The sequence below is a fragment of the Ictidomys tridecemlineatus genome, chromosome 13 (assembly GCF_052094955.1).
Source record: "Ictidomys tridecemlineatus isolate mIctTri1 chromosome 13, mIctTri1.hap1, whole genome shotgun sequence".
Lineage (NCBI taxonomy): Eukaryota > Metazoa > Chordata > Mammalia > Rodentia > Sciuridae > Ictidomys > Ictidomys tridecemlineatus.
In genome coordinates, this window is record NC_135489.1 from 78314090 (window position 1) to 78338872 (window position 24783).

Here is a 24783-nt window from a genome sequence, read left to right on the forward strand (position 1 = left end):
TTTTGCTCCCTGGATGGTCTCCCTTTCCTAGCACATGTCCGAGCCATGCTCCCATTGCCCCTTTGCCACTGTTGCTCTGTCCTTGCTGGATTTGCCAGCCTCCCTTTTCAGTACCCCATGGTCTCCACAGTACTCGGGACCAGTTTTTTCCCTGTGGTCACAAGGAACACCCAGGAACAACTGGACCTGCTTGCACTGCACCCTCAATGCCCATTTCTGGGGCTAGCAGAGCCTTAGGACCCTGCTGGATGTTATGAGTCTTCACTAACACTGTGTGTCTGGGACTTAACATCACATATCCTTGGGGCTAGACAGCCAGCCTCCTTGAAGTCCTTTACACCAGAAGTCCTCTGCTTTTTAGCTAACTGTGTTAAGTAGCCTTGTCTTAATATTCTTTTTGATTCTCAAGTTGTTTAAATTTGGTCTCTTGGAACCCCTTTGAGGTGACTGCATTACTCTGAGAGCACTTCCCAGGGCTCTCAGCTCCTCCAGCCCAGAACCTCTTTCACGACCACCCCTTCCCCATCCTCTGTGCATGTTCTAGTTTGGGGTCTTAAGTCAAGTGATGTCCTTGACTAGTGGGATGTTTGTTTTCTCAGTAGATGTTTTTAAGTTCTCTCTAGAATCCTGTGTACTATATATTCAGGAAAAAAAAATTCATACAAAAGGCCTTACTTTATTTTCCAACACAATTACCTAGTAATTCTTGTCCTTTACCATAAGAAATTATAGAATTTTTGTTATTATGTAAAAAACATATCTTTGCAACATGAAAGTGAGATGTAGTTAATTCAACCAATTAAGCGCTGTCACTCTAAAGTACTCAGGGTTATTTACAGAAACATCCACAATGAAAGCTGAATTCTGGATGAACATGTTTTCTTACTTAACTTCATCTAGATCAAATTTACGTTCATCTCTTCATCTTTATTATATGGTATCCACAGCTGATTTTTTTTTCTTGCAAAGTTTATTTATTTAGTGAAGTTCATTATTATTTGATTTGTTTATAGAACCTAGTTGGCTTGTTCTAAAAAAACATTATATACAAAAACAGCAAATATTTCTTCATCTTTTCAAGGCACTAGTTGCTGTTACTAGATGTAGAATTAAGTTCCATCCAGTCCTGCTTCTAATTTAAAACAATCGCATTTGTGAGTCTCTTACACTTAAAAGCGATGAGAACTTCAATTTGCAGCCCTGGCTTGTAGGCTAGAAGGCTTGTTGACACAGAGGAAGGAGGCATCAAGATCATAGTACTGACTGTGGTGCTGAGCCATTGTCCCCTGTCCTCTGTCCCACCCCTGCTGCAGGCATACCCTTTGGAAGTGGGTCCAAAGCGTAGTCACCCCTCTGCTGGCCAGCATGATCTCCCTCATTGACAGAGATGGCAACCTCGAGCTTCTGATCAGACCAGACTCACCAGCCTGGGCCCAGGACCTGTGGATGTTTATTTTTAGTAACACTAAGTTGCTGAACATTCCGCTTATGATGAATAACATAAGGTGAATGAAAATCCTCACAGCACCCTCAGTAGCTCTCCTGGGCTTGAGAATGTAGGCTCTGCTTTCCGAGGAATGTTTCTCCAGCTTCTTCTATAGCCTATTGGTCATGGCATCCTGGCAGGTCTTTGTTCCATTTCCTTTTTCCTCATTTTCTTCTCTGAGGGCATCTGTGATAGTTCAGAAAGCCAGGCTGGATTCTGTGTGCAGTGGGGACACTGCCTTTTGGAGAGACTATGTCCTTAATCATGCTTGTGTTCCCTTATGCTGTTCCCCTGTTCTGTCAGGGAACCTCCCCAAGTTTTCTGTTCAGATTACAGGGACTTCAGTTCTGGAATGTAGGCCAATAAGATGCAGGAGAGGGGCAGGCACAGGCACTGGAGACTTGGTCCTGCCTGAAGCTTTGGGCCCTTTCTAGGCCCTGCACAGGTGGCCTGCTTTCATTCTGCCTGTAAACAAGGGTTATGAGGTAGCCCTCCAGTTTCTGTGCACTGGTAGCCCTGGCCAGGAAGGCAGACAGCAGCTGTCTATGCAGCCTCAGCACCTTGTCTTGTTTTGATGTGGTGTGGGGGATGGAACCTGAGGCCTCACACTTGCCAGGAAAGCACTCTACTGCAGAGCTACCCCCTCACCCCTGACCCACAGCACCTTCTGAGAATTGTGGCACATGTCCTCTGGTGTTTGGAGCACCATCTCAGGAACTGATTCTCACTAACCTCACCTCACTGCAGATCCAAGAGTGAGATATCCTTTATCGTGGTACAGAACCATATGAGCCTTCCCGAGGGTGCTTTCAACAGTGTCCCCTTCAGCTGGAGAATCAGGGGCTATCTGGAAGACCTCTGGGTCCAGGCCCAGTACATCACAGATGCAAAAGGTGAGTCCTACTCAAAATGGGCCCGATGCAGCCCTGGTGAAGCAGCCTTTACCCACAAAGACACTGCCTGACCATCAGTGGGCAGACAGCAGCTAGCACCTGGTAAATTCTGGGACTTGTAGTTCTCACACTTTGCATGTGGAATAGACTCAAGTTCATGTCTTACCTTCATTTTGAAATGTCTGCTGAAGAAATGAGAGTCTCCAGGAGATCAGAAGCCTTTAAGTCATGCCGTGAAGGGAGGCTGTGAGGTGATTTCTAGTGGCTCACTGGCTGGCAGTCTGGTGAACTAGAGCATGTTCCAGCAGGGATGAAGCTTACTTCCTGCTGCAAGTTGACCATTCCTGTTCTGAGGCTTAGACCCAGGAAACAGCCCCTTCAAGCTTTCTCAGCAAATGCTAGCAATGAAAGGAACATGACCCTTTTTCCCATGCTGAGCCATTGTTTCCTCCTGAGTCATAGCTGGTGGCTGAGTTTGGCCATAGTCATTTCAGAAAAGCCAGTGGCATTGCTATGTTTTTTGAAAAGTCACTTTTCAGATACATGTGAAATCATCTTTTCAACATGTACTTAGAGAACCAGTATGCTCAAGGTAAACTTGCTTTCCTGGGCTTGCATTCTGCCACTTGTCCCAAACCAAAGTGAAGCAGTTGGTCTCCTGCTGAGAGAGTGTTTCTTCCCCTGGGGGAATGACCTGCCTGGACCTGCTTGTCCAGCTGAGTGTGAAGTAGGTAGCCAACTCCCCATCTGCTGGAGGCAAATCTCTCTGATTGGTGTAGTCTCTGACCCCAGCCCTAAAGAGAAGCCCACTCAGTCATGATTCCCTGGGAACTTACTTGGGCCCATTACACTGAACAGACTTGCAGCACAAAACTCAGGCTACCTCATATGTTTTTTCCTGTTGGAGTTAATGTGGATTTTGTGACCTAAATTGAATGTTGATCCTGCCTTCCTTTCTATGTCACCTAGGCTACACATCCACCATACTCTATTCCCATAATGGAACTTTGTCTTTGAAATGCCCCAGGGTGCTACACTAGCCTGTGGCTCCTTACTGGGGAGCAAGTTTCTCTCAGCTGTGGCTTCACTTGTCTCAAGCCGCTCTGGCTTCCTCCCTGCAGGACGGTCAGAGAAGTTAGTGGAAATCTTCCAGCAGACTCCCCTGGGCGTGTTTCTTGCCAAGCTCCCTGGAGATCACCAGCAGGAGCTGGTTCAGTGCTACTTGAGAGACTTCCTGCTCTTAACCATGAAAGTGTCCACATGGGAGGAGATGAAGGTAGGTATCCACTCAAGGTCAAGTGTGAAAATTGCATGGTATAGACTGGGGACAAACACAGGAACTCAACTTCTGAGAGCTGGTGCTGCCATGTGGGGGAACAAAATGAAGCCACACAGGATGCTAGGCTGAGAATATCCCCCAAGGTGCTCAGAACACAGGGCCAGTCCTCATCACTCCCCAAGGCCTCCTGGAATGGGATATTCTAGTACCTTGAAAAGCTCTCCAGGTTCCTTGTAGCACCCTCTTGAAATCGTTGAGTTTCTCTTGACAAATTTAAGATAAATAGGTAACTGATGTCTTACGGTAAGAATAATAAGTGAAATTCAATGGGAAAGTTGATACTTTTTTGTTTCTGGAGCTGGGGAGAAAATCAAGAGCCTCAGGAATGCTAGGCAAGTGCTGACTGCAGAGTAGCAGCCCAGCCCAAGATGGAAACTTAAAGAACGTTGAAGAACATACTCTAGCCAGCATGAGGGAAGGTTAACGAGATCTTTTGGGGAATGAGCAGAATTATCCTGATTTCAAAAATGGGTATAATTTATAAGCCAGCTACACAGGGCATAATTGTGCAGGAATCTAGAAAGCTTTGCTCACATGCTCAGCCCCACCAGGCAGTCAAAAGAAGATAAGCAGTCTCCAGATGCCAGTTGTACCTGCTCATCTGGAAAAACTGAGTTTTCAAAAAGAAGGGCAGGCTCACAGGCTTCCTGGGCAGGTACTGAGCAGTGGTCACATGGCAGGGTGGTTGGACAGTGCTCACAACAAGGCTTTCCAGCTTTGTTTCTGATCACAAAGAATTAAAAACAATTTAAGTGTTCAAATAAATGAAGGAGGGACAAATTAAAGTAGGACCATTTTAAAATAGTTGTTTGCAACCATTGAAAACAATATTTTCACAGATAATGAGTGGTAGAGGAATTCTTATAACCTAATCTTGAGTGGAAAAAATCAGGAACACAGTGATTCTGATTTGAGGATGATTCTGAGGAAAGGAACAGTTAGGAAAATGGCTAGAGACTCTACTAAAAAGCAGTCAGGAAATAGGAAGTCTGGTTTGTAATTTTATTTTTTGTGGTTTTTGAATAGTTCTGAATTCCTACAGGAAAACATCTCTTTATGATTCAAAAATACATACTGAAAACCCTTGAAAACCCCAGCTTCTGTAGATGGCCCTGTGGTCCTGTGTCTGTGAGCTGCAAGCAGCCTCAGGGAGTCCTGTGGATGGGCTCTGCCTGCCGTGGGTGCACCTGGCCTATCAGTATTTCAGGACCCGGCTGCACAACTTCTCCAGAATCTTGACCATCCACCCACAGGTTCTGCAGAGCCTCACTGAAGCTGCACAAAAGCACAACATGGCTGGCAGTGAGATGGTACAGCCCTTCGGGAGGCTCAGGCCCTTGGCCTGTCCCTGGGAGCAGAAGGAGAAACCCTTCAGGGGTGTGTGGATCAGCATAGCCCAGAGGTTTTGGGAACAGCTGTGCTTCCTGTATCCCGAGACCCAAAGGAGCAGGTTAAGAGCCTGGAATACAAGGACACACTGCCTCTGCTGGGACCTGAGAAAGCCTCAGCCAAAGAAGAGGGTGGGTGGAAGGACAGGGGCCCTGTGGGGTCATGTGACTGTTCTCCTCTTCCCAGACACTGGATGCATTTGCTACAATGGCCTGTGCTGAAATGCTGACAAGAGACATCTTGAAGCCAAGTCCCCAGACCTGGCTGCAGCTGGTGAAGAAGCTGTCCATACCGCTGGAGCTTGTCTGCTCCAATGGGTACTTGCGAGGCAGTGGGAGCATAGCCAGAGCTGTCACTGCAGAGGTCAGGTGAGATCCAGAGTTGGCTCTCCCTGGCGTGCTCAGCCTGTGCTCACCAGTGGACTCCCGGTCCTGGAACACCTGGCAGCAGGGAGAGCAGGTGCTCCTGCCATGGGAGGGGCTCTTTGTGCACTCAATCTGTTCTTGATGAACCCTGTCAAGTGCCAGGCATCTCGTTAGATGCTGGAGAAAGAGGAAAACCACATGCAGTGAGGCCATGGTGCCCCAGAGCCACAGAAAGGCAGGTTATTAATCTGCACCTTGAGAACCACTGTGGTGGCAGGGAGCCATTAGAAAGGACAAGGTTGGGCAGGGCAAGCAGAGGGGCAGGCCTTCAGTGTTGGGGAGAGTCCCAATCCATGCTGTGCTGTGAGAGTCAAGAGGGATTTACTGTATGCAGGATTGTCAGAGAGTAGGCACAGTGGCAGTGCATGCTGAGGTAGCAAAGTGAGACTCCAAGTCCTGCCTGCACAGAGCACTGGGGGAGTGCTGAGGAAAGGGCTGGTGGATAACCCCTCCTGTCAGCTCACCTTCCCATGCTGCCTTACATCTGCTCTCTTGTCCCCTCCTCCTGTCTCAGAGTCCTCTGTTAGAGCTGAGTATGTAACATCCTCTTTTGACAGAACCCAGTGGAATCGTGTTTTCCCCATTGCACTCTTTGTGGAGCACGTGCTCCTGGGGACTGAGAGCCAGATTCCTGAGCTGTGTCAGCTGGTGACCAAGTACTTCTTTTCACTAGACAAGGTGAGCACTGGGCACTTCTCTTGGTCAAATGCAGAGTTTGGGAGCCCACTCTGCCCTCACCTGCAGGTCAGTGCTGGGCTCTCACCCAGTTGCACAGGGGAATGTGGATCCTCAGCCAGCCATTGCATGGATAAGCTCAGTTGTTCAAGAGTTTGCCCTCCCTGATTGCCGAGTTGGGGCATGTCACTTAGGAATAGGAATGATTGTACAGAATTGGACTTCTTCAGGGAACTTGCTTGTGGATGCTTTGCAAGAGCTGAATGGTTAGGTTCTACCCACCTCTAGGATGACCTCGAGCAGGCCAGCAGCCTAGCCCTTAGGGGAAAATTCACCACCATCCTTGGCAGGATAATAGCAATGCAGGAGAATGCCACTGGAGCTGGGACTTCAAAATACATGATGTCCATGGGACCATGGGAACCATGAGCCTCTGCCCCCAACACCAGATAAAGCTGATGATGTCGCAACCAGTACCCCTCAGAGAAAGCCATCATCTCTGTGGCTTTCCACCAAAAACAGCCACTCAGCACAACACGGTTCCTACCTGTGTCACCCTGTGATCTTGGGCTAGGGTAAATAGCTCATGAGCATATCCTGTGGGTGTACAGCCATTGGCCTCCAGTGTACCCACTGTCAGGGTGTCTGAGAAAGACCACTTAGGTGTGCAGTCTTTGAAATGCAGGTAGGTGCACCAGAAGGAGATTGGCATAGATGCCAGGTGCCAGCGTATTCAGACTTGATCAGAATGTCACAGACCTTGTGCAGGATTGCCTATACGGGCCAGAGCTTGCTAACACTGCCAGGGGCCCACACTGCTTCTCGCTTACTCTTCTGGCCAGAGCTTGCTAACACTGCCAGGGGCCCACACTGCTTCTCGCTTACTCTTCTGTCCTCCTCAGCAGCTACCTTCCAGCTACTTATCTTCAAAGTCTATTCCTGCTGTCACAGCCTGGGGAACAAAAGAAGGGAGTGGCAGTGCCAGCGATGGAACCCAGGGCCTCACATATGCTAGGCTGGAATCCTGCCACTGAGCCACACTCCAGCCCCTGCACACAGTGCCTTTAAGAACACAGCCTAGGCTGGTTATGGTGGCACCTGCCTGTAACCCTAGCAGCCCGGGAGACTGAGGCAGGAGGATTGTGAATACAAAGTCAGCCTTAGCAATAGCAAGGCACTAAGCAACTCAGTAAGACTCTGTCTCTTAATAAAATACAAAATAGGGCTGGGGATGAGGTTTAGTGGTTAAGTGCCCCTGAGTTCAATTCCCAGTACCAAAAATTTTTATAAAAGAACACAGCCCAGGACACACACACACACACACACACACACACACACACACACACACACACACAGAGTACAGCTCATATTTCATCACCCTAAATAAGTCCCTTGGCCTCATCTAGTTGAAAGAAGATGGGAAACCTTTCTCAGAGTATGCTTATGTGCCATGGAACTTAAAAGATTTTTTTAAAAAAATTTTTGGCGTTTTGTTGTTGTTTTTGAGAAAAGGGAAAAGGAAATTTTACTGCTTTGCTAGCAAAGGAGAAACACAAGGGACTCCTGTCCCAGAGGCTGTGATTCCTCTATCAGGGGGAACAGAGTGTTTTTAAAGAGGCTATTCAAAGGAATTCTGTTTTCCCGGATTAGGAAGGAGATATTAGGTGGATCAGGGAGGAGAGAAAAACAGGTATGCTTTAGAGCAGCAAAGCTATGTTCAAAGTATGAACTGGACCACTCTTGTGGAGGTTCTTAAAGGAAAAGTAGAGAAAAAATGGTGAGAAGGAGCATGTATCTGCCCTATGGCCACAGGCATCCTGGACCACCTTCCCACATGGCCTGGACACAGCTCTCTCCAAGTCTTTCCTGTACCATCCAGGACCCTCAGACCCTGGGTTTGCACTGGGCATTCAGCCAGGTCCAGTGTGGCCTCTGGTGGTCAGGTAGCCTGCTAGCTGAGAGATGGGTTTTCTGGCCCTGAGAGCTGGCATGCACCTGTTCATGGGAGACTTTTTCCCCAATGTAATGACCTCAAAAACTTCACAGGTTTCTGGTTCATTTCCTTCTAATCAGATCCTTGTGCAACTAACCATAGCCACAGATGCTACCCAGTTAGTTACCGAGCTTGAAGCCTGTGTTATACACTGGTCTGTGCTCTGTGCATTTCCTCCAGCTACAGGGAATCCCTACAGCTCCATTCCTTGGCTCCCTGAGCCTGGAAAGGGTGCTGCCCTGGATTGATGTTTGCTGCTCTCCTCCTTTGGTTAGAAGTTTAAGTGAAACTGTGAGGGATGTCGGGGGCCTGAGTCTTACCTCCTGCAGACTGCCACTACAGAGCTAACTCCTACACCCCTGGATATTGGTAAAAGCTGAAAGTAGCCAGCACATGATGGGTATTCGAATCTTGTCCATCAGCTCTGACAGGAGGGTTAGACATGGCAGACAGAGGTAGGTCTTAGGCGGGTAGGTAGTCTGCAGAGAAAGATGCAAGGGAGACCAATTCTCATGGCTCATGTCTGTAATGCATATTTTTCCACAGGTTTCAGGGAACTGGCTTTCCCTTCTGTCCTAACATTAACCTCCCCAACCAGCACCCCACCACTGGGCCACTGCTGCATTTTTTTAAGTGTGCTAAAATATACATGACACAGAATGCACCATGTAAACACTTTTAAACATATAGTCAGCGACATCAAGCACAGGGTGTTGTGCTGCCACCAGATCATGCTCCAGAGTGTCCTTACCTCCTTCCACACACACATGGACTCCCAAGCCATATAGATCCCTGCTCTACTTTCTATTTGTCACTCTGATTACCACAGGTAACTCACATAAGTGGAGTTGTTCAGCATTTGTCTTTGGTTTCTGGTTTGTGTCACCTAGCATGATGTTTTCAAGGTTCATCTGTATGGTGGCATGTGTCAGCCTTCAACTTTCTTAGGGCTGGATAATGAATGCCACTGTATGGGTGGACACTGAATCTGTCCACTCATCTGTTAATGGGCACTCAGGCTGTTTCCACCTTCTGGCTGTTGTGATTGCTGTGAACTTATTTGAGGCCTGCTTTTACTTCTTTTGGATGTGTACCTAGAAGGGGACTTACTGTATCAATTTATTACATTTGTCTCTAGCTAGGGATGCTCCACCACTAAGCTACATCTCAGCCTATTGTTTTACTTTAGGACAGAATCTGGCTTAGTTGCTGAAGCTAACCTTAAATGTGTGATCCTTCTGCCTCAGCCTCTGACCTCACTGAGTATGTGCCACAGTGCCCAGCTCAGAGAGTTTTGATGTGCATTGCCATGATAATTAATGATGCTGAACATTTTTTCATGTTCTTCTCAGGTATGTATGCATCTTTGGAGAAATGTCTAAGTCCTTTGCCCTTTGCTGAGTGGGTTGTTAATTAACAAATCAAAATTTCAGGATATTAAACACACATCATTTCCAAGTATGATCAATCCTGGGAATTCAAGGATGGCTTAAAAATATCTACAAATGTCATCAGTTATATAAATGAAAAAGTAAACTCTAAATGATAATTTAAAAAGGTAGAGAGAACATTTGACAAAAATTCATGATTTAGAAAAAAAATGCCCTAAGCAAAGTAGAAATAGGGAACTTTCCTTACTTGTATAATGCAGAGTGGACATTTGTGCTAACATCTGTACTAAAATTTATGCCTGACTACAAACTTTCAGAAACAGCATTAAATCATTAAATTCACTATCCTGTTCAGGTCCTTGGCCCATTTATTGATTGGGTTGCTTGTCTTTTTGGTGCTTAGCTTTTTGAGTTCTTTATATACCCTAGAGATTAGTGATGTATGAGAGGTAAAGATTTGCTCCCAAGATGTAGGCTCTCTATTCACCTCACAGATTGTTTCTTTTGCTGAGAAGAAACTTTTTAGTTTGACTCCATCCCACTTATTGATTCTTGATTTTAACTCTTGCACCAAAGGAATCTTATTAAGGAATTGGGGCCTAATCCTACATGATGCAGATTAGGGCCTACTTTTTCTTCTATTAGACACAGGGTCTCTGGTTTCATTCCTAGATCCTTGATCCATTGGGGGTTGAGTTTTGTGCATGGTGAGAAATCCGAGTTTAATTTCATTTTGTTGCATATGGATTTCCAGTTTTCCCAGAACCATTTGTTGAAGAGGCTATCTTTTCTCCAATGCATGTTTTTGGTGCCTTTGTCTAATATAAGATAATTGTAATTTTGTGGGTTAGTCTCTGTTCCTGTATTCTGTACCATTGGTCTACCAGTATGTTTTGGTGCCAATACCATTCTTTTTTTTTTTTTTTGTTACTGTCGCTTTGTAGTATAGTTTAAGTTCTGGTATAATGATGCCACCTGCTTCACTCTTCCTGCTAAAAATTGCTTAGAGGATGATATACAATCAATCAAAAACTTTATGAAAAATGTTCATCATCATTAGCAATTAGAGAAATGCAAACCAAAACTACTCTAAGATTTCATCTCACTCCAGTCACAATGGCAGCTATTATAAATACAAACAACAATAAGTGTTGGCAATGATGTAAGGAAAAAGGTACATTCATACACTGCTGGTGGGGCTGCAAATTGATGCAGCCATTGTGGAAAGCAGTATGGAGATTTCTTGGAAAATTGGGAATGGAACTACCATTTGACCCAGCTATCCCTCTCCTCAGTCTATACCCAAGCGACTTAAAAACAGCATATTACAGGGACACAGCCATATCAATGTTTACAGCAGCACAATTCACAATAGCTAAACTGTGGAACCAAACTAGATGCCCTTCAGTAGATGAATGGATAAAAAATATGTGGCATATATACACAATGGAATATTACTCATCAATAAGAGAGAATAAAATCATGGCATTTGCAGCTAAATGGATGGAGTTAGAGAAGATAATGCTAAGTGAAGTTAGCCAATCTCAAAAAATCAAATGTCAAATGTTTCCTCTGATATAAGAAGGCTGGTTCATAATGAGGTAGGGATGGGGAATGTGGGAGGAATAGATTAACTCTAGATAGGGCAGAGGGGTGGGAGGGAAAGAGAGGAGGTATGGGATTAGAAATGATTGTGGAATGTGATGGACATTATTATCCAAAGTACATGTATAAAGACAGGAATTGGTGTGAATATACTTTATATACAATGAGAGATAGGAAAAATTGTCCTCTATATGTGTAATAAGAATTGTAATGCATTCCACTGTCATATATAAATAGAAAAATTAATTAAAAATAAAAGAATTTGAGAAAAAAATAAATTTACTACCCTGAGTTGCTGGAGATGTGCATTTCTAAATGTGTGTCCAATAGACACTTTGATTTATTTTATGGTGCTCTGGTGGAACTCAGGGCCACACGCATGCCAGAAAAGTGTTGTACCACCCAGCTGCTTCCCAGCCCAACCTTTTGTTTTTACTGAAGCAGACATATGCTAGATTGTTTGTACAGGACTGTTCAGAATTGCAAAAACTCAAGTACACACTAAATACTGGTTACTGGAAACCGGTATCTGGAAGAATATACAGTGGTTAAAGCAGCTGAGCTGTTTACCAGGAAGTCACTGAAGGGGCCTGCAGTGAGGCCTCCCAGGCCTGAGGGCAGAATGGTGCAGGACAATGGCAGGGTGTTTACACAGGTGCACACAAGTCCTCAGAGAAGCTTAGGAATGTGGGGAGGGGATTTGACAAGAAAGGGTTGACCATGATGCCACAACTGGATGTATATGTGTTGTTCCTTCAAAATATGATCTAGCCAAGGGTGGTGATACATCCCTATAGTCCCAGCTCCTTGGGAGGCTGAGGCAGATGGATGGCTTGAGTCCAGGAGTTTGAGAGCAGCTTGGACAACATAGCAATACCCCCTCTTTAAGTAAATAAGTAAAACAAGATCTAAAGCAAATAGTCCAAAAATGCTCAGGTCTCTTAGAGCTTAATGGTGTGTACATTATTATCATTTAAAGTTTGAAATACCTCTTGATGAAGAAAGGGGGTAGACCTGAAAAGAAGGAAGAAGATGGAAAATGACATTGGGAATTTAGTCCTTCTCTTTAAAAAGCAGTGGGGCCAGAAGGATTTGAAAGGATGGAAAACTGCTAAGAATTCCCCAGGCCTTGGGATGCCCCAGGGCACAGCTGACCCCTGTCCCTCCTCGATGGGTGCCACCCCTAACCAGGCCTTTCTCCTCCAGTGTTTTCAAGAGAACTCTGACCTCAAGACCCACAGGCCCTTTGTGGCTGTGATGACCACTCTCTGTGAATGCAAGGAGTAAGCCAGCAAGAGCCTGGCCAGGTGAGAGGGGGTCTTGGAGGAGGGAGCACTGGGAGGAGGGAGGAGGGAGCACTGGGAAGAGGGAGGAGGGAGTGCTGGGAGGAGGAAACGCTGCCCCTGGGGTGCACTGGCACCTCCAAGCCAGTGTCTGCCTTGAACCCCATCACCTGCTTGGATTCCAGGTGTGGAGTGCAGCTGTGCCCCACCTGCCTGGGAGATGCTCATGATCCTGTGTGTCTGCCCTGTGACCATGTGTACTGCCTGATGTGCATCAAGAACTGGCTTGTCCCTGGGCAGATGATTTGCCCCTCCTGTTTAACTGACCTGCCAGATAATTTCTCTGTGACAGTTTCCCAAGAGCACAGGTAAAACACTCTTTCTCTTTAAAAGTGTTTCTCTTCCTCTTTTCTCTTTTTTTTTCCAAATATAATATTCAGAAATTTAATTTCTATTAACCTTTGTCTGGTAAAAGCCTGGCTTCAGAGAGCTGTCTGAAGTATGACTTGGGCACTTCTTAGATGATGGGTGTCTCTGAATTCCTCTCTCCCAAAGACACACACATTTGACAAGATTTTGAGACAGCAAAATTCAGAAAGTAATAAATGAAGCCCTTGAAAGAGATCCAAGAAACTTGGATACAGCTTCTCCAGCCTCCTTTTCGCATAGGTGGCAGGTGCTAGGCAAGCAAGCCCTCTACCATTGAGCCACACACCAGCTCTCTCCCAGCCTCTGGGAGGTCAGGAAGGGGAGCTGTGGGCTTTAGACCATGGTCATGCTCCATCAGTGGTTGCTTTCTCTTCTGTTTCCTCCCAATGGAGGGGTTCTATGACAAGCTTAGGCAGGTTAAATGATGGAGGTGTTCCTGGAAGAGATGTGTGTAGATGCTGTATGCAGTTTTTAAGACCAGCTAATGAACAAAAGTAGATATTTGAATTTCTTGATGTAAAACAACATGCTGTCCAAATCTCAAATCATTCTTCTTGCAGCGATTTGGGAACAGGGTCTCTGAGTCTTCTGACTGGGTTTTCGCTGTTTCCTTAGGGTGGCCATTGGGAAACATGCCCAGTTCCGGCAGATGTGCAACAGTTTCTTCATGGACCTGATTTCTACCATGTGCTTCAAAGACAATAACCCTCCTGAGAAGAACGTGATTGATGGGCTTCTGTCTCTACTCTTCGTGCAGAAGGAGCTCTTGAGAGATGCTCTCCAATGTGAGTTGCCTTCTTCTTTCAAATCTTGATTCAGTTCCTCTCTGTTTTGTGCCATGATATGAGCAATAGCACCTTTCTCTTTCTGGCTAAGGATACCAGGAACACACGAAGTCTCTCTCATCATTTGATGATGCTGTGGATAAGACTCCTGTCATCTGCTCTGTGGTGCTGAAGCTGCTCCTGAAATACAGGTAGGAGCAGCTCCCTGAATGCACACTTCTCTGAGGCCTTGGCTTCTCTGGCCTGTGTTGTGCTTGGTCTTTGTGCCACCACATATCCTCACGCATGATTGGGGAAAGTTTCTTCAGAGTGTTTAGACATGTCTCTGTGGGCATACTGTTATGCTCGAATTCAGGACCCCCAAAAGACCACCAGAGACCAAGATCGATGTAAGAAGCAAAGAGGTGTTTATTGCAAGCTAGCTCAGTCCTCTGCACACACAGCAACTTGTGGCACTGAGAGGCCCCAAGCCCAGGGTTTGCAGCAGTTTTATGCACTCTTTGGGGAAGGCAGGGACTTCACATACATCATAGCATCTCTTAGCAAATCATCACACACTGCGGGAAAATCAAACAACAACTCTTTAACATTGATTAGCACATTCACTGTCGGAAACAAGTTGGGTAAGGGTGATTGGTTAGTACCAGAGGGGAATTCATTTGAACTGATTCGTTTAAGCCACGAGGAGTGTACATGCTGAACTACATGGTTTCCCAACATGTTATTAACCACCATAAACTACTATGAGGGTCATCTGGCATCCCAGGTATTTTTCCTGTCTCATGCTGATTGGTGGTTGCTAGGGGGTTGCTATGGGTCCTCACCTAGCCTGACTGAGTCAGGGACACCTGGCATAGCAGATCTCTCCTGTTATTTGTAGATAAACAACTCATAAGGGTGGGTATGTGTGCCTAGGAGTGCTCTGTGGGTCTTTTCAAGGACAAGGGTCACGCCCCCTTCCTTGGACAGGCTTTGCTCTGAGGTAGATACTGGCCAGGCATGGGTATGAAGTGAAAATACAGAGTGCTGGGAAAGGACCCTTGGTGTGGTGATGCATGCAGAACCCAGGAATGGTTGTTCTGACCTTAGCTCCATGGCCACCCCAGAGTGATTTTTGGTGTGGTAATTCAGAGTCTCCCTCACCCTCAATGTCCTCCAAGTCCAGATTCCACAACATGTGGACTCTGTGTTTTCTCAAATTAGGCAGTCGGTGATGTCCAAGCATAGTGTCCTCTGGCTGATCCTTGTGTTCATTGAGCTTCAGTTCTCAGAGTGCCGGCAAGGACCCTTTGGTGGGGAGTTGGTTCCTGAACTCTGAATTTTTAAAAATAATACTGAGAGAGTAATTTGCCTGTTCAACATGTCCATGTTTGCAATAATATTGCCAAAGCTTTTCTGCATGAAGGAAATAGCAACCACAGTTATGGTCTTCTTCTTCACTGTGCATATGTACTTTTTAAAATGCCAGTTTCACTATGAGCTTTACTAAATCTCAACCCTTGAGTTTGAAATTTTAAAAAAAAAATTAGTTATAGTTGGACACAATATCTTTATTTTGTTTATTTATTTTTATGTTGTGCTGAGGATTGAACCCAATGTCTCACACCTGAGGGCAAGCACTCCACCATTGAGCTACAACCTCAGCCTGAGGTTGTGATTTTTAATGTTGGTCAATGGAAATTGACCTAGAACACTGCAAAACAGAAGACAGTGCTTATCTCAAAGAATGCTACTCCTAAAGGTCTCCAGATAAGAACTAGCTGCTTGTCTCAGGCCTTGCCATTTTGCCTGAACCAGTGACCACCAGACTACAGATCTGTGGTGATGTTAATGCATGTAGGTAGGTATCTACAACAAGAGATTGTAGACTAAAAAGATGCCAACATCTCAAGATTTGCCTTGCTCAGAAAACCAAGGCTTTTCCAAATGACCAATGCCTAATGTCACAGAATCATGTGTGTCAAAAAATGATCCAGTGGCTGGAGATGCAGCTCAGTGGTAGAGCTTTTGACTATCACACAGTGGGGACCCCAGTTTGACCCATAGCACTGGGAAAAATCCATAACAGAGTAGACTATGTGATTGTAATATACTTGATGAAAACAACTGACATGGTATCAGGTTCTATAACCAGCCTTCAGAAATGATCACTTTAAAAGTGTTCTTACAGTATTGAAAAGAATAACCCCCAATATATGCAAGAACTATTAAAGATTTCTCCCTTTTCCAATTATATCATGTGTAAGGCCAGATTTTCTTCAAATGCTTCAAAGTAGTATCAGAAGCAGATGTAGGAAGTCAGCTGACTTCTGTTAAACAGGCTTCCAAGAATTATAGGAAAGCCACTCTTCTAAACATCATTAACACATGTGGGTTTATTCTTTTTATCTTAAATGAACTGATACACTCTTGAAACTTTTCAGTTTCTAATACTATAAGCATTGATAGATTTGACCCACATAAACAAATCAAAAAAACAAGGAGAGAAATGAATTACAGTAGATGGGATAGAAAGAGAAGATGGGGGGGGGGAGAGGGATAGTAGAGAATAGGAAGATGTGAGGGAAGGGGAGGGGGGATATTAGGGGATAGGAAAGGTAGCTGAATACAACAGTTACTAGTATGACATTATGTAAAAATGTGAATGTGTAACCGATATGATTCTGCAATCTGTATTTGGGGTAAAAATGGGAGTTCATAACTCACTTGAAACTAATGTTTGAAATATGATATGTCAAGAGCTCTGTAAGGTTTTGAACAACCAATAAAAATAAATAAATAAATAAATAAATAAATAAATAAATAAATAAATAAATAAATAAGTTTTAAGACTGTAAAAGGGCCTGAATCCAAAATGTTTGAGAACAACTGGTCTGCAAACTGGAACTTAATATTCCTTCAAGCCTCTGCAAACATATTTTTAATAAAAAGCTGTTAAGGAATCTCCATATTGCTTTCTAGATTAGTGGCACCAATTTGCAGTCCCACCAGCAATGTATGAGTAAGTGTGCCTTTCCCCCCATATCCTCAATAAAACTTATTGTTGTTTGTATTCTTACAAGCTGCCATTCTGACTGGAATGAGTTGAAATATTAGATTAGTTTTGATTTACATTTCTCTAATTGCTAGAGATGTTGAACATTTTTTCATATATTTGTTGATTGATTGTATATCATCTTCTGAGAAGTTCTGTTCATTTCCTTAGCCCATTTTTTGATTGGGTTATTTTTTTTTTGGTGTTAAGTTTTTGAGTTCTTTATATATCCTAGAAATTAGTGCTCTGATGTCCATGTGGTAAAAATTTACTTCCATTCCGTAGGCTCTCTCTGTACCTCACTGATTGTTTCTTTTGCTGAGAAAAAGCTTTTGAGTTTGAATCCATCCCATTTATTTATTCTTTTTTTAATTAGTTACACATGACAGTACAATGATCTTGACATGTCATACATTTGAATTAAATGGGACATAATTTCTCATTTTTCTGAGTGTACATGTTGCAGAATTACATTGGTCATGCAGTCACGTATATATCCACAGCAATAATAATAATAATTTTATTCTTAAAAAATAAATTTATTCTTAATTTTATTTCTTGTGCTATAGGAGTCTTGTTAAGAAATTGGGACCTAATCTGACATGATGAAGATTTAGGCCTACTTTTTCTTCTAATAAGCACAAGGTCTCTGGTCTAATTCCTAGGTCCTTGATCCATTTTGAGTTGAGTTTTGTGCATGGTGAGAGATAGGGGCTTAATTTCATTTTGGTGTATATGGGTTTCCAGTTTTCCCAGCACCATGTGTTAAAGAGGCTATCTTTTATCCAATATATGTTTTTGGCACCTTTGTCTAGTATGAAATAACTGTATTTTGTGGGTTGGTCTCTGTGTCTCTGTACCATTGGTCTACAAGTCTAATTTGGTGCCAATACCATGCTTTTTTAGTTACTGTTGCTCTGTAGTATAGTTTAAAGTCTGGTATAGTGATGCCACCTGCTTCACTGTTCTATCCAACTTGGGTTTATACCTAAGGACTTAAAATCAGCATACTGTAGTGACACATCCACATCAATGTGTATAGCAGCACAATTAGCAATAGCTAAATTGTACAAACAATCTAGATGCCCTTCAGTAGATAAATGGATAAAGAAACTATGGTGTATATATACACAGTGGAATATTACTCATCATTAAAAGAGAATAAAACCATGACATTTTCAGGTAAATGGATAGAGTTGGAGAATATCATGCTAAATGAAAAAAGCCAATCCTAAAAAACCAAAGTCTGAATATTTTCTCTGATATTTGGATGCTGATCCAGAATGGAGGTCGGGGGGAGCATGGAAGGAATGGAGGAACTTTAGATAGGGCAAAGGGGAGGGAGGGAAAGGGAGGGTGCATGGGGATAGGAAAGATGGTAGAATGAGATGGACATCATTACACTAAGTACATGTATGAAGACACAAATGGTGTGACACTACTTTGTGTACAACCAGAAACATGAAAAAAATTGTACTCTATATGTGTACTATGAATTGAAATGCACTCTGCTGTCATGTATAACAAATTAGATTGAATGAATTAATTAAAAGAGCTATTAAATCTATATACCTATATATATTTTATACCTTTATACACACAGAGAAATAGATGGGCAGATGATTGGTTAATAGATGCTCTTTTGTATAGGGTGATTCTGCCATTCTAATGTCATCAGGAATAATATTTATCTTTCCACAGCTTCCATGCAATGAAAGATTACATCCAGGCCTACTTGTCCCTATTAGAGAAGAAGGCATTCATCATTAAAGATAAGACTGAACCCTACATGCTCTTCATCAACTGCCTGGAAGTAAGCCAGCTGCCACTTTGGTGCTTTTCTTCTACAAACTCTCTGAACCATATGGTTTACACAGTGGCAGAGTTTCTGAAAACTGAAAAAATGCAGCTTTATTCAGTACAATTAATAGATGCTTTTTTTCCATGTGAAAAAAAAGAAAGAAGTTTCAAAGACTTTGCTCTGCTCTTAGATGTCACACACACAGTCACAATTCACTTGGTGATATTTCCATCACTGCGTGTCTGATGTTGGTCTCGTGAGATCCTCACCTAGCATCTGAAAATGTCTGATGTTAGCACAGCAGTGAAATCCCCTACAGATGCATTTTTTGAAGGTGTCCTTGTTGTTCAGCAGTATATAGAGTACAAATGAAATGCTAAATGAAAAGAGCCAATCCTAAAAAAGTCTGAATGTTTTCTCTGATATGTGGATGCTGATCCAGAATGGAGGTCGGGGGGAGCATGGAAGGAATGGAGGAACTTTAGATAGGGCAAAGGGGAGGGAGTCATGTACATGTGTGTGCAAAGCAGAAGAAACCACAGCCTGGATGAGTACACAACAGGGTTAGCAATGGTCATCCCCACCTGGCGAGATTCTGAATCCTTTTTATTTTTATTGTCTTCATATTTTAATTCCCAAAACTTGTATAATGCATATTATAAAAATAGATTATACACATTTTTTCCTTATCAGTTTGCTTTTTTCTGGTTGTTTTCTATAATTTTAGAAGGATGGGGAGTTGCCTGTTGGAAAGTATAATATTCTTTTCTTTCTTGTTCTCTGTTCCTTAGGATTCAATTCATTAGAAGACCAGCGCTTACTGTACAAGGAGTGAACTCGACTGCCTGAGGGAGGAAGGCCATTTCCTACAGACCTGCTCCTCAGAGAGACAAGGCCAAGGCCCATGCTCAGCAAAGGCATGGGCCCTGGTGCCAACAGTCTTGAAAGAACAGTGACAGAAATGGCCATTCACACTGCAGCTGTCCTTCTGTGTGGACAGAGTGAAGTCTTGGTGCCCCTGAGGAACTTAGCTTTCTCTCCCGCCAGCATGTCGGTAAGCTGCATGATGATAACTTTGATTTTACAGTGAAACTTCAGTGTATTTTTTTCATGTTGAGACCTAGCCGGTGGCCTTGGGAACTCTCAAACCTGTCCACCTTTTAGATTCTCTGCCCCGTTGACCCACTTGATCCTTCAGCACAGTGCTGGTGAAAACATGCTGTGCCCTTTGCAGGTTCACACAGAGCTGTTGTACATCCTCTGTAAACAGCTCTGGAGCTGAGAAGAAACTGCCTCACTCTGTGCCTCTTGCTGGGCAGCAGCTGCAGCCCAGAGGCCCTCTCAGCAGGGCCACTTTTGCTCTTGGTCTTTCAGAATGCTTTTCTTCCAACTGTGCCTGAAGACCTGCTGGCTCAAGCCCAGAAGTGGGAGGGTCTGGAAGGCGTCCAATGGTATAGTGAGTACCAGTGTATGGGGAGGGGTCGCACTCTTCTCAGCTTGTAAGGTCTGCCTGCGGCCATGCCATACCTGAGGCTGGACCTGGGCTTCACTAGGTTCTGCTGAAAGCCCATGTTACTTGCCTCCTCCTGCCTTTGGCTTGAGGGCCACAGAGTTAATTGACTAGATGACCAAATAATTTCCCTATGTAATCATGGGATAAGAGCCATTGGGCTACACTGGTGCTCTCTAGAAATGTCACTTGGAAGAAGGGGGGCCTGGAGACCACACTGAGGCTCAATCAAAGGCCAGTCACAATCCAGAGGTTTTTGACCCAGAGAGAGCTTCCCGCAGCCTACACCTGGGAGACAGCCACATAACCCATGACTTTATATGAGTTGTGCTGTTGCCTTAAGTAAATAATCTTCTAAAACTAGTTTTTAAAGTTGTACTGAAACATGCTTTTGCCAAAAAAATAAAAATCCAAGAGAACAGAAAGATATACAGTGCTGCCACCAAGTTACCCCTGGTTTGTGTCTGGAATTCAACTTCTCTCTGCTGTGTAAACCAGACTATTTTCATGGGTGATATGTGTTCACTGAGCTCCAGGAACACGCAAGTAATTTAGCTGATGGCATGGCTCCAGGCTTCTGGTGAGATGTTTAGGACATGGGCTCTGTGTCCTGTTGGTCAGGGCCAGAGAGGAGGGCAGCAACTTACCCTTCCCACATTTGGTAATTTGATGGAGACTTGCTAATATGTGTCCTGTTGTTCTTTGAACAGTTTGTCCCAATGGTCATCCGTGCACTGTAGGAGAGGTGAGTCTTGGTGTTTGGGGGAGGCTCAAAATGTGCATTCCCATCTGGGGTGGTGGGGAAAGACTTGGGAATAAGGGTCTTCACCTTCTGGGAGGCACAGGTGCATTCTGAGAACTACTCAGTGTGTTCCAACTGAGTCTCATTTAGAGATACCAAGGACATAATTCTTTCCTGCAGGTCATCTGTGCATTGTAGGATATTTAGCAGCATATCTAGCCTCAGCTCACTGGGTGCCAGTAGCAGTACCCCCCAGCCCAGTGTGATGCCCAAGAATGTCTGCAGGCATCACCCAAGTCTCCTGGGATGCCATAATGCTGCTGGCTGGGAGCACTGTAGCAGGGCTCAGCCACACAGACCCTCAGCTGGATCACTAGCCAGAGAGAAATGTGGGCTGAATACCAGAGAACAGGAGAGGACAAGAAAAGAGGACTGATTTTTGGCACATTGCAGCATTTAATATCCAATATTTAGATTATAAATTACTAAAATGATCTAGCAAAGGATTATGAGAAAGAGTAAGTAGGGAGGTAATACAAATACCAAAGGGGATTGCATCACCTTAGATAAAGGGAGAAAGGGAAAATGAATTTCTGCTTCAAGATGCAGGCAGTAACCATAAGTGTCACCACTGTCAGATTGTCACCATAAGATGAGGACAGATGATTAATCATGCATAAGCAATGGAACAGAGTGAATACAGATAAGTCTTCCCAAGAATTTGCAATTATAGAGAGAAGAGAAACTGATGATAGATAGAAGTGTTCAGTAAAGGCACTTGAAGGTGGGAGGTGGTACAAGATCTATTATTCTGGAGGAAAGAACTTGTTACTAAGGGACTATTATTGCTAAGAAGACCAGGGCTAATTGCAAGTACAAGATCTAGTACACAATGAGAGTGAATAATTTGATGATTGAATTAGTTAATTGAGGGTAAATACTTTGAACGGTGCTTGTTAAAATCTCAAAGAACTTTCAATAGGTGCTATTATGGTATTATAGATTGGTCTTCAATTTGATCAAAAATTGTATTTTTTTCAAAGTCTTCTTTATTTATCATTGTAATTTGGCTTTTCCCCCAACATTTTTGTTAATTATTTTGGTAGCCTCTTTCTTCTCCTTTTAATTGTGGTGGGTTCATATTTAAATCATTAATTTAATTATCACTGTATTGGGTTCTAAGTTAAAGTAAACATGTGGTCCACAAACCATCAATAACTAGAATTCTCATTCATAAGAAAACATTTCCTCATTGACCTTGGGTTTTATGAATATTTTCTTATTTTACAGATGTAATATCTAAATCAAGAGTATTTAGAGTGGTATTTTCTAATGTCAACACATAAATAAATATTGTATGTAACTGTAAATATATCTATATGCCTGAACAGTGCTATGTTTTCAACCAATTGAATTAAAAGGGTGTAAATAAGAACTGGCACTTATTTCATCCATATTTTAAATTCTTCGAAACTCTTCAAACAATTTAAAATACATTTAGTATCAACGTACAACTTGGGTTAGAAAACAAAATAGGTTCACTTGATTTGGGTCATCTACTACATCATTGTCCGCAGTCACTGGTCAAAGTGCTTTCAAAGTGGTTATTTTAGAGCCAAATAACCCTGAAACAAAGACAAAACAATAACTGTTTTTTATGCACTAGACATTAGTAATTTAAGAATTCTTCAAGTTGGAGACATCATTCTGGCTGGTATATAATTAAATCATTCCAGAATGTGCCACTAACTTTAGGCTACTCTACCAAAATTGCAGGCTTCTGTGGGAATTTACTGTGGTATAAATTGTTAATCCAAGGCTCCTTCAAACTAATACTGACTATCAATCTCCAAATAAACTACTGTTATCCAAAGCAACAAAGTGAGCCACTAAAACTGATCTGCTAGACACTTGGTGATACAGTGATCATTGGAGGAAACAGGAAAAATATGAAATACAAAACATTTCAATAATTGAAGTTTAAAGAGGAGAACTTTTAGCTTTTCTGTCTGTAGCACAATATTAAATTTCTTATCTTCACATTACTGCATATATGTAGACTATTGGTCTACTAAAAGGAACCACAGCATTAAGTCAATATACACATCCAGTCAAATAGTTGAACAAATAGGTGGAAAAATGCCTGAGACTGCACTTACACTAATTCTTTGTTTTTAAACCTTAACTATGTTTATTTTTTTTAAATTTGTTCTAATTAGTTATACATAACAGTAGAATGCACTTTGGCACATCATACATAAATGAAGTATAATTTCTTATTCTTCTGGTTGTACATGATGTGGAATCACATCAATTGTGTAGTCATATAAGTTCATAAAGTAATAATATCAGATTCATTCTACTATTCTTCAAACCCTCATACCCACTCCCCTCCCTTCATTCCCTTCTACCTAATCTAAAGTAACTCTATTCTTCCCTAGCCCCAACCACCCCCATTGTGAATTAGCATTCTCATAGCCGAGAAAACATTCAGCCTTTGGTTTTTTGGGGAACTGGCTTATTTTGCTTAGCATATATTCTCCAGCTCCATCCATTTACTGGAAAACATCATATTGTTTTTGTAGACTTAGTAATATTCCATTGTGTATATGTACCACATTTTATTTATCCATTCATCTGCTCTGCTGAAGGACACCTCGGTTGATTCCATAGTTTAGTTATTGTGAGTTGAGCTGCTATAAACACTGATTTGGCTGCATCACTGTAGTAGCCTGATTTTAAGCCCTTTGGGTATAGACCAAGGAGTGAAACAGCTGGGTCAAATGGTGGTTCTATTCCAAGTTTTCTGAGGAACCTCCATACTGCTTTCCAGAGTAGTTGCACCAGCAGTGAATGAGTATACCTTGTTCCAACATTTATTGTTGCTTGTATTCTTGATGATTGCCATTCTGACTGCAGTGAGATGAAATTGCAGAGTCCTTTTGATTTGCATTTTTCTAATTGCTAGAGATGTTGAACATTTTTTTTTTCATATGTTTATTGATCAACTGCATTTCCTTAGCTATTTATGGATTGGGTTGTTTAGATTCTAATAATTAGATTCAGCTTGTTTTAAACATGACACGGTTTTGTTTAAGTCATTATGATCAATCTATGTGTATGAGATGGAACACAGTCATGTTGTAAAGATTATGAAATCAAATAAAATAATAACATATTTTATAAGTGTTTGAAAGATCTGAGATGTCTGGGATGTGCCTCCTAACAGGCAAAGCCCCTAGGAATATTATCTGTTTGTAAGGACCTTCAAATCAGCAAAAGGAAAACAGCATAGTGCTCAGCTTTCTATCTCCATGTGGATATTATTTTCAAAAGTCTCAGAAAACGGGGCTGGGGATGTGGCTCAAGCGGTAGCATGCTCGCCTGGCATGCGTGCGGTCCGGGTTCGATCCTCAGCACCACATACCAACAAAGATGTTGTGTCCGCCGAGAACTAAAAAATAAATATCAAAAAAAAAATTTCTCTCTCTGTCTCTCTCCTCTCTCACTCTCTCTTTAAAAAAAAAAGTCTCAGAAAACATCGTACAGAGTAAGAAAGCTCATTGGGGGTAGGCACACAGAATTTGTATTAGAACATTAACAATTTGTATGGAAAAGCGTTGAGAGAAGAATGCTACAGGCAGCCTTTTGATGAAAAGAATAACCTCCGTGGAAAGGCTTGATAAGCTTTAAATCCCAGCTCAACAATTACCTAGACGTGTGACACTAGGAAATGCATTTAAATTCTTGAGGCCATCGTTTCCTTATCCCTAAGTAACAGAAAGTGACGATTTAATGACATAACATGTGTAAAATCCCGGACTGTAGTGCAAGAATAAATGTTATTTTCGATGATCCAATTAGAATTTTATATATTATTTTTATGTACATGTACACGTATAGCCACGGTGGTAATATTTGTCTTGCCTGACCTTTCTAAATCCTCCAGTGCTTATACGAGTAAGTGAATATTTAATCTTAGTATTTATTGTTAGAATTCAAA

At 42.8% G+C, this 24783-nt stretch overlaps 1 pseudogene across 1 annotated transcript in view; it reads left to right on the forward strand.

The window, feature by feature from the left end:
• The window catches only part of LOC101962537 (E3 ubiquitin-protein ligase RNF213-like), a 91724-nt pseudogene extending 67758 nt beyond the window's left edge, over positions 1-23966 (forward strand). Inside the window, exons 37-49 of the transcript XR_013429437.1 lie at positions 1314-1505; positions 2234-2379; positions 3501-3655; positions 4816-5028; positions 5294-5475; positions 6090-6210; positions 12403-12503; positions 12665-12847; positions 13524-13693; positions 13785-13884; positions 18429-18540; positions 19320-19582; positions 19903-23966. The product of XR_013429437.1 is annotated as an E3 ubiquitin-protein ligase RNF213-like (transcript). The remainder of the gene's footprint in view (positions 1-1313; positions 1506-2233; positions 2380-3500; positions 3656-4815; positions 5029-5293; positions 5476-6089; positions 6211-12402; positions 12504-12664; positions 12848-13523; positions 13694-13784; positions 13885-18428; positions 18541-19319; positions 19583-19902) is intronic.
• Positions 23967-24783: the final 817 nt, after the last annotated feature.